The 10,577-nt window shown below is 35.9% G+C and overlaps 1 pseudogene; it reads right to left on the reverse strand.

Moving 5' to 3' along the window:
- Positions 1-753: 753 nt before the first annotated feature.
- LOC112483932 lies at positions 754-872 on the reverse strand (annotated as a pseudogene).
- Between the last annotated feature and the right edge of the window lie 9,705 nt (positions 873-10,577).

Raw genomic sequence — 10,577 nt, forward strand, 5'->3', positions numbered from 1 at the left:
AAATAATGCTAGTCCTCAGCAACACAGTTCAAATGTCAGTTACCTGGTATATTAACTATAACTGGAAAAGTACAAACTTCACTGACACTGTCTTCAGTTCACAAATTACTGTATAGATAAAAGATGTACTGTAATGAGTAATCGATCACATCAATTCTTTTAAAGTCTGTTGATTATTGGTCACTGCGCATCTCTTAGTTTATACACAGACTGTAAAGTATGTGTAGTTGTGTTGCCTTCTTGTCTCCCAGGCCCATGTGACAGTTTACAAACAAAAGGGCAAATTAGTAAACAGAAATGAAAGTACAGCAAAGAAGTAAAAAGTGATAATGATAGAAGTGCTTTTGAATTGAACATACATGGAATTTATAGAAGAAATAGCTGATCGTAGAAATGTTGACACTGCTGACATTCCAGAAACTCTAGGTGTGCAGCTAGAAGAACTCAGTAAATGTCATTTTACCAATGAAAATGTCAATTTATCAATGTAAATGAGGAAAGTGGTAGTGACAAAAAAGGAGATGTCCCAGGAAAAGGTATATAGTAATAGAAAAATAAAATAAAATAAAGAACACAGATATATTTCATGACATTGAAAGTAAAGGGGGTTAAATATTATATTAGATATTAAGTCAGACTTAGGAAAGAGTATGACACTTCGTTCATATAGATGGAAGATATTTGCTTTTTTTGTTTTTTTTTAGGCGAGGCAAAGACTTTGTCAGTTTACAATCCCTTATTTTTTATTTTTTACACCTATAGCACCTGGTCTTCCTAGGTGGTCTCCCATCCAAGTACTAACCAGGCCTGACCTTGCTTAGCTTCTGAGATCAGATGAGATCGAGCTTGTGCAGGGTAGCATGGCCATAGACAACAAGATACTTGCTCTTTATCATAAGTTATACAACAAAAATACAAGCCATGTTTAAACTCTTTATGAATAAGGTTTAACACAGAAATAAAAATTTAATTTAAAATTTTTCTAATATTTTATTTTATGGTGTGTAAAATATTTGTTTTACTTTTTTCATTTTTAATATTTTGACAAAGAAAATTTAAAGGTCACAAAATCAAATATTTCCCATTGAGTTTTACGATTCCTTTGTGATTTCAGGTTGCATGCCCTTTTTTACAGTCAAACATTACTGTGCTATAATTAAAACACCAAAATGTATAAAAAAGGAAGTTGTACCCTGGTTTCACTTTTTAAATGAAAGAGATGACTAAATCTAGATAATTATTTTTTTTCTTTCGGAGTCATGAGAAATCCAAGTATATGCTTGAGTATCTTCACATGTTTTTATTTTCTTATGGGTTAATGAATGGTCTAATAGAGGAAGAAATTCAAATATAATTTTTCTTTTTATATAAAAATTATAGAGTTTAGAAATAGAATTATAAGTAAGTCTTTTGTTTGTGAATATAACTATTTCTGTCTCAGTGCTCCAGCAGCCAGAGTTTAACCTTTTGTGTCCATGAGTGAAGTTGAATGTGTAAGGAGCTGAAAGTCTAGGTTAACAGGGCGACTAGTTTTGAAGTTTCGAGGCCTTTCTTAGAACCACTGATAACGGTAGTTTCTTCTCTTTATTCCATGTCTATAGGTTTAATATTTTTCTTGAATGCTTTGAAAGTGACAAGTTATATTCTTGTGTGACTTTGTGATTTTGTTTTGACTTTCCAGTTCATATATACAGATGTTGCTTTCCCTGCTCCCTCCATCTCACGACTACATGTTCTCATCCTAGTTTTCTGGATTTTCTCTGATGCCGGGATCCCAGGGCTTAGTGAAGTGCCCTTACCCCCCTCCCTTTTTTTTTAAGTCATGTCAAAACAGAGGAAGAGGAAGAGGATAAATTCTACATGATTTTATAATAATATTACTTAAGCAATAAATATGACTCATACCTTAAGGCTTCCAAAAGCCTTCTGATATTTGAAGTAGAGGTTGAGCCAGACAAATAATATTTGTTGACTGTTATCATAGCCTGTTTTAAGTCGAGGTAGGGTGATCAAGAGACAAACAACTTGCAGATTTAAGTGGCTTAACACATTAAAGTTTGCTTTTCACTGAATTTAGTGTCCATTGGTTCCACATTGATTGAGAGGGGGTGAGAAGGGGTTCTGCAATATGTCATCATTGAGAGTCTCAGGGTCCACCAATCTGGAGGTTTACTGCCCTGTGTAATAAGATGGTAAGCTGAAAAAAAGGAGGCACACATGCTTATCATCTTGGCTTGAAGGCGACTCACATCACTTCAGTTCACATTCTGTTGGTGAGAATTAATCACATAGGCCCGCCTATCTGCAAGGAGCTGAAATATAGTCTATTCATACACCCTGAGATGATGAGAATTCAATATTGTTTAGCACTTGCATCTTATGGATGTGGACTTATTTAGACTCAGGCTAATTAGATAAAATCAATCATAGAACCAGGGTCAGCTACATAATTTGAGTGGCCCAGAAAAAAATAAAAATCAAAGGCTGCTTTTTCTAAAAGCAGGAAAATGGGGATAATTATGCCCTTTCATAAAGTATTTACATTTTTATACTAAAAATATAAAAATAATGAAAATATAAAATGTTTTCCTTTCTTCCTCAGATTCTCTCCTGACATAGTATGGTGCTTTTTTATCCGTCATTTAATGTCATCCTCCCTGAAGCATGGCGATACTTGCCGAGTATGTGGAGAGTGCCATATGCATCCAGAGTGCTGGCCCAAGAATCAGTGTACCCACAGGACTCACCACCTGCTGGATTCTGGATTCTCCTCCTGCCAGCCGCTGAACTGACCTATCTAAGTGGCCATGAAAGGGGAAATCAACTTCCCCTTCTCTTTGATATCCACTCCAACCCATGGCAGACAGGTGACCCCCTCAAGGGATTGCAACCTAGAATATGCTCATTACCTGAATCTGGAGTGGGCCAGAGCTTCACTCCCACCAATTTACCCACCCAACGGCCATGGAGCTGTCAGTTTGGAGCAGGGATGGTTTCAGCATGTCCTGTCCCGAGGCACCTTGGTGTATGCATGCTCAACCCTGAGTCTTCCCTTGACTGCCTCCAGGCTCCTACTAGCTGCAGAGGGTGATGGTGGAGGCAAGTTTCCCCCTGAGGAAAGAACCTGGTCGCTACTCCAGGTGGAGATTTGTAGCAGTCCTGGGATTAAGGAAGAGAAGGGAGACAATGAGTAAGCCCAGACTCCAGGGAGCTGGGAGCCAGTGGTTGAGAACCCTGTGTAGGGAGAGTGTGGAAGTGTGGAAGACCACAATGACTGTGAATGGAGCCTCCAAGCCACCAGTGCTTGTTTCACTGTCCCTTTGGACTTCACTTACAAACAGCAAATTCAAATATAAAATTATTAATAGTTTCAAGACAACAAATACAGGGAATTAAAGTTCTATTTTAAAGTAAGTCCCTGCACCACTGCACTGGTCACATGCCCACGAAGCTGGCCCTGAATAAACCACATTGGTTTAACCATTGCAGACTCCCTCACAGATACCTTCAGTGCAGAAGTGGCCTTTAGGTATTCTTCCATTTTTCACTTTTATCACACGAAAGTGTCACCATACAGAAGGTAACTCTACAAGGGCTTTTCACATGGTTGTTTTTCCAAAATTATGAATCAGAAACTTTGTGCTCCCTGCCTTTGAAAAATTTTTTCCTTTCCTAAAATGATTCTTTCTTTCAAAGGTTTTGTTTGTTTTAGATACTTTGAGAAATTATTTCTATGCTACCTCCTGCTAAAGGCTTTCCATGTTTGCCCCAGAAGGAAAAGACTCCTTTTTTGATTCCTTTTATTGGGTGATTTACTACAGGTAGTAGCATACATATCAGAATCTCCCTGAGGCATTTTAAAAACTATCTATGCTTTCACACATCCTCCACACTGAATATTTAGGCATAAGAGACATGGATAAATTGAAAAATTTCTCAATATTTTCTTCATATAACAAAGTCCCTAACTTCCATTGAGGTCTATACTTTAAATCTTAGACTTTATGCAGAAGTCTTCATTGTATTAAGTATTAATTATGTTTTCTATGACATTTTGGCTCATGACAATTTCCCCTGGATTGAACACAACTTTTGCACAGAAGAAAGTCTTATTCATCTTTATTTTCCCATGTCACATACATACTTATCTATTACATAGTAGATACTCCATAAATATTTGTAATTTGAATTAATGAATTTAGATTAATATACATTTTGGCATATGAAATTTCAAAACATAGTACATAAATAAGGACTTAGCACAGTCTGACATGTCAAATGTCTGATATTGTTTTGGGATGACTATAGATCTTAAAGTTTTGCCTTAGATAGAAATGAGACACTGTATCTGTTTGGGAAACAAAGCCAGCCTGGACATCAATGTTTTGGGGAGCTTGGCACACTTCACAGTCTGTCTCCTTTAAAGTATAAACCTGAATCCTGTAGGTCTTTCTGTGTGCCTTTTCATTGTTGTTTTCTCTCTCAGCCAACTTTCTGTTTGCTTTCGTAGGCTTGGAAAACTTATGCATCCACTTGCCTAGTAATTTTAACGTTGTTGAGCTCCCCAAAGCCAAGACTGTACAAATGTTCACGTATTTTCTTAACTTAATATTGAGCCAATTAACTGTAGCATCTGCCTTAGATATAGTAAATTCCCTCTGGTTAGCACCAGTTCCTATAATTCTTGCAAAAGCCAAATGTTTTTTTTTTTCCTCCTTCCATTATATTAAGTCCACAAAACATCCATCACAGACAGAATTGGACTGATACTACATTGCCTTTTAATTTATCAACTATGCGCACATGAGACAGAAACTCTTAATGACATGAGATGGTTCTTAAAAGAAATTATTCAATGATGATAAATTACAATGTTATAATAAGTTGTCATAAAGTTCTTACTTTTTATAAGAATAGCAAGGTGATTTGGCCAAGTTAATCAGTTATGATGTGCTTCTCACTTATTTTCAAATTTCAATTTCCTTTACAGAAGTAATTGCTATTTTATTTTACTGTGTATTCAATGGCCTTTAAAACTCACTAAAACTGTGAATAATTCTTTAATAATTTTCATCTGACCTTGACCACCTCCCTGCATCCCTTCATTTATTATTTCAGCTGCTTCTTAAAATGTTTTGCATTCATTTGTAATATAAAATAATGTAAAACCACATGATTTGATGTATGTACATAGTTTGACTATCACTTATTATATACCTGGTACTGTTAAGTGCTTTATGTAAATTATAGCATTCTATTGCATAGCAAATTGGTGATATTATTATTGTTATTTTATATATGAGATCATTGAGGCTTAGAAAGTTGACTAGAGCATAATCATCAAGGCAGCTTGATAAACATGCTCATTCCAGGAAAAGATAAAGAGAATACTAGACCATAAAATTTCAAAATAAGGCTTAGAAATCTAAATTTCTTCTATCATAACTGGGTAGTTCATAGCCATTCTAAAAATTGAAAAACTCTAAAAAAAACCCCAATAAGTTTAAATGTATGTTTGGTTTCCTCAACTCGATTGGAAGTTTCTAAAAGGAAAAGGACATCCACTTTTATCTGTTCCCAGTCTCTCAGTTACTACCTGTGACATGCTCACCATCAGACAATTGTTTATAAAGTAAGAATATGAGCTTTGGTGTGAGAAAAAAAAGCTCTTAATTTCTCTCGGCTCCAGTAAATGAGAATCATCTGGTCTACTGCATGCTACTATTGAGAGGACCAATGAAATAATGTGTAGTTCAAAGTCACTTTGCAATTGCATTCCATTCATTGACTACTTAAAGAAAAAAATAGATTACTATTAGAGAAAAAAAAAAAGCCTGTAATTAGGTCAACGTAATAAAATTTGGGGCATATTGCCTATAAATCATTTCCCACAGGATTTGCAATGTTCTTTTATAGAGCAGAACAAGGAAGGGATTAATCTAGTGCTAAGAAAAATGAAATACGTGATCAGCAATCAATTATACAATCACAATCTCTAGTCGATTCATCTCAGTAGAGGAGTAGGTAACTTATGGGAATGGTGGACAATCGGAAAGTCCAGTTTGGCCTTTCTGCCCTGATCAAATACCACAGACGGAAGATCGAAAAGTTTGAACCATTTTCTGAAAAGCTGTTGTTAGCAGAGTTGGTCTACAATGGAAGTATGTTGGAATCACCTGCAGAGCTTTAAAAACCACCCATGCCTGGATCTCAGCCTCAGACATTCTAATTAAATTTGCATGGAATTCATCCCAGGCATAGGCATTTTTATAAGTTCCCTAGTGATTTTAATGAGACCACTGTTGAGATTTTTATTACTTTGTTGTATTATAGTATCAACCAAGAGGCAAAACCAAGTCTATTAATTCATAATACTTTTCAACATTGAGCAGACACTGAATGTAGGTGAAAAAGGTGTATTGTCATTGTCACTGTCTTTATTGGGCTCTGCTCTGCTGGGCCCATCTACTTTTCTGGGGCTTATGGTCCCTAATTCCTCTTGCACCCACTGGTCTTGGAGTTATCTCCCTAAAGACCAACTCTACTTATACTCTTTGCCTACTGATTTTTTTTTTCTTCAGTAACTTGAATGAGTGAATGAATGAAACTCCTAAGCAAGAAAAAATATCTGGTGGTGGATGGAAAGTACTGAAGTTGTGTACCTATATTTCCATTTCCTATCCTGGATGGGCATTGCCCGGACCACCAAACAGCTCCTCTGGCTGTAACCACCAAATGAAGAGATTCATCTCTCCCTTTCTAACTTGGTATTTTTCATTGTTTCGGAATGCATCTAACTGCATGAAAAGGGAAAAAGACTAAAGCCTAATTGATCTCTTTGAAGATGAAAAGGTTTATAGGAAGATAGAAAGTTTTTAAGGAGTTAAAGAAGAGTGTGTCTCCAAAGAGAGACTTACAGACAGGTTGTAGGCCAATTCCAAAGCTGTGTGTCTGCAGAAAGGCTCCCGGACACAGAACAGGGGTCATGCTTTTTGTCCAGAGTTCTGTAATCCTTAATAATCAATTGACTTGGTAAAAAAAATTAATAGGTCTGAATGAAACAGCCAGTTATTCTAATAACAGTGAATGTATGTAGTGTTTATTAGGCAAAAGACATTGCTCTAAATGCTTTGCATATATTAACTTATTTTATCTTGGCATCGGTTTTATGGAATGAATAGTAGCATTTTTCCTCATTTTATATATGAGGAAACATATGTAAACAGAGAGATTAAGTATCTTACTTAGTTTATAGAGCTAAGAAGTGGAAAAAGTAGTATTTTAACATAGGTAGTTGAATCTGTGCTTTTTACAAATCAGCATAATTGCACCCAATTCTAATGTTATATTCCTTTGAATGTATAAATAGAATCTATAATGTGTTAAGCATATTATATAGTTAAGTCAAATTACAGTCAAAACATCTGTATTTCTTTAGGTTTGATTAAAATCAAACTAGGCATTTAAAATATTTTTGTAGTAGGATTGTCATATATATTATTTTCTTTTGATAAATTGAATAAAAACATCACATTACATGCATTTATATTGGTGTACCTACTGCCAAAGTTTCTTCCTCACTATCAATAAATCTAGTTATAAGAAAGAATACCTGGTCAAAAGAGAATGTGGAAAAAGAAACAACTAGTATTTCTCTGTGCCTCAAGGATACATAGCTGCCCAAGGATTTGTCCATCTAAGGATTAGTCCCTAGGAGAAGGAGCTAGGATTTCAATGTGAAGATTAAACATAGAACCTAATTCCAAGGAAAGGACCCTGGATTAGACTCCAGAGTATAGGCTAGTTCTCAGAAGCAGCCATTTTCAGCTCCAGGATACTTGCCAGACAATTGAGCAACAGTGATCAACAATCAAAATAAAATCCATTTGGGTTGAACTAATTTGTTATACTAATATGCAATTATCTAAATTTACTAGGAAAGTAGGCATTCATTTTATTTAATTCTGGTGCTTGGAATAGTGACACTTTGCTTAAACAGAAGTCAATCATAACCATGTCTGGAACAATGAAAATCCTGGGATGTGGAGGGTGGGAAGGAACAATCTTTCAAGCAGCCAAAATCATGTCTAGGTGCTAAAATGCCATTGAAAATTTGGTAATGCTTTTGATTAGGTTCAATCGAATATTATCAAAATTAATAAAATGAGTTTTCTGCCTGTCTGTTACTGTATTGCATGAAATCAGTGCAGTGAATTTTTATCAAAATCAGAGAATAAGTTTGAAATGGCATGTTAAAATAGGTTACATACTAAGCAGAATGATAGTCCCCCAAGATGTGCATGCCCTCATCCCCAGAAACTGGGAATATATTATCTCACAAGGCAAAGAGTAATTAAGGTAGATTATGGCATTAAGTTTTCTAATTAGTTTATCATGGATTATCCAGGTGTACCCAAGGTAATCATTAGATTCCTTGACTGGGTAGGTGCTTAAAAGGTCTTTGCAAGGGAGATAGAATAGAAGACTCGGGAAATAAGATGTTCTGGCTTCGAAAGGTGGATATGAATCATGAATGCAGATGGACTCTAAGAAAGGGAAGGTCTCTAGGAAAGGGAGGAAAGGAAAAGAAAGAGATTCTCCCAAAGAGCCTCTAGAAAAAAATGCAGATGTGCCAACAATTTTATTTTCAGCCCAGTGAGACCTATTTTAGACTTTTGGCCTCCAGAACGATGAGATGAGAAATGATATAATTTTCAGAAGTGATAGGAAATTAATATATTATTTCGATCATGAAAAATTTAGTTTGGAGGACTTGATGCGGGACTCTCCAAAAGAGATAAACAGCCATCATTGGAAGCTTGGTTGTTGTACCATTTCTTATCCTGTTGTTGTACCATTTTCTTATCCTGTTGTTGTACCATTTCTTATCCTGTCTGTCCTCAGATCCACTATTTACTTTCTCTCTGCACACTTAATTTCCCAGATTCCTGTGTGAGCTGATTTCCTGATGTGTTCAGCCAATGATGCACTGAGAGATTGCTAGTGAGAGCAGAAAGAAAGAGGCCAGAGCATCTCTGCTTATCTTCCTCTGCCTTGGTTGGTCTCTCTGGAGGTGATTCAAGTCTTATTTTTGCTTCAGGTAAAGCTATAATGGGTATTTGATTCATCCTTTCTGTGGCCTTATTCTGTCCTCAATGTCCGTAGCCTTGATTTTAGCGCTCGCTAGATGGCCTCAGGTTTTCTAGGATTATCGCAAGCTGCCTTTTTTTTTTTCTAAATGAAAAAGGGGCTAAAGAGCTTTTGTTTTTATAACTGGCAACTGTGACAAATAATAAGTTTCTGAGTAGTATGAGATTTCATAGGTAACTGTAGATATGTTTATAATAGTCATGGTTCTTGATGCAGAAGCTTATCGTATGGTTGACTATCAGAAATAGGACTCATGAATGGAGAAAAAAATCAGGGAGCAGTATCCAGTATAATATGATAAAGATGTGGTTGATGATGATATTGCTGCAACTGTTGTCACTCATTACAATATCAACAATGACAACATAGACAATGAAGGAAGAATTCTTGAAGTAGCACAAAATATTGGATGGAAGTTATATGTTCAGGCTTTGTTGTCAAAACCAGTGACATTTGAGTAGGTAATCAGCCACTTAGTAGCTGTGATACCTAAGCCACTTCACTGCTTTGTCTTGGTTATCGCATCTGTAATATAAGGATGATAATATATACCTTATGGACTTGGAAAGGATATTAACTAAGATATAAATAAAATCTGAAAATTAACACATAGCAAGCACTTAATATATGGTAGCAATAAGGCTGATCTTTTATATTGAACTCAAGTATCAGTAAAGATTCTGCTTTTTCTAAAGATAAACACTTTTTAAAAATTGAAGTCCTCTAACATTTGTCTAGAATTCACCATTTTACAGTTCTTTTTACTTATGATCCTAATGCACTGTTTGCTTAGCATAAGGGATTTCAAATACTGTTCATTCCTAGCTCTTGCATTGCCCTGCTCCATCTGCCTGATGGATTTCACTTTGCAAATCCAGATTCTAGACTCCTCATGCCACCTGTCACCACATACTTGGTACCGAGCTCTGTCTACCTGATAGGACTCTTTTCAATTATTTGCTGCTGGACTGCTCCTATACCCAGGAAACCCTCTCGCCTCATTTAACCTTTCTGTGCTGAGCTGTAGAAGACACAATAGGAGCCACTTTGCGTATTATTTGTGAGCACTCTTATGTGCTTGAGGACAGTGATAATATTCTTCTAGCATGAAAAGATACTTCCCTCAGACACTGGAAACTACTGAACAAATTGTTGTCCCCCTTTTTTCTATGAAACAATGACTAGAGCCATTTTCTAGAAATGAGTATTGTTAATCATTGGATCATTAACCTTTGCAATGTCAATGTGTTCTCCATATCAAATTTAGTTAAATGACTGCCAGAGGTAACAGTTAAGGGAACATTTCATATAGATGAACATATTAATGCTTTATTTGGTTCTAAATGCACTGTGAAGGATTTAGGTGAGCGCTAACCTATGTTACAAAAGCAATATACCTGAAAGAACAATCTCACAGCAAAAAAGTA

This window comes from Pteropus alecto, unplaced genomic scaffold (assembly GCF_000325575.1).
Source record: "Pteropus alecto unplaced genomic scaffold, ASM32557v1 scaffold467, whole genome shotgun sequence".
In the NCBI taxonomy this organism is placed as follows: Eukaryota; Metazoa; Chordata; class Mammalia; order Chiroptera; family Pteropodidae; genus Pteropus; species Pteropus alecto.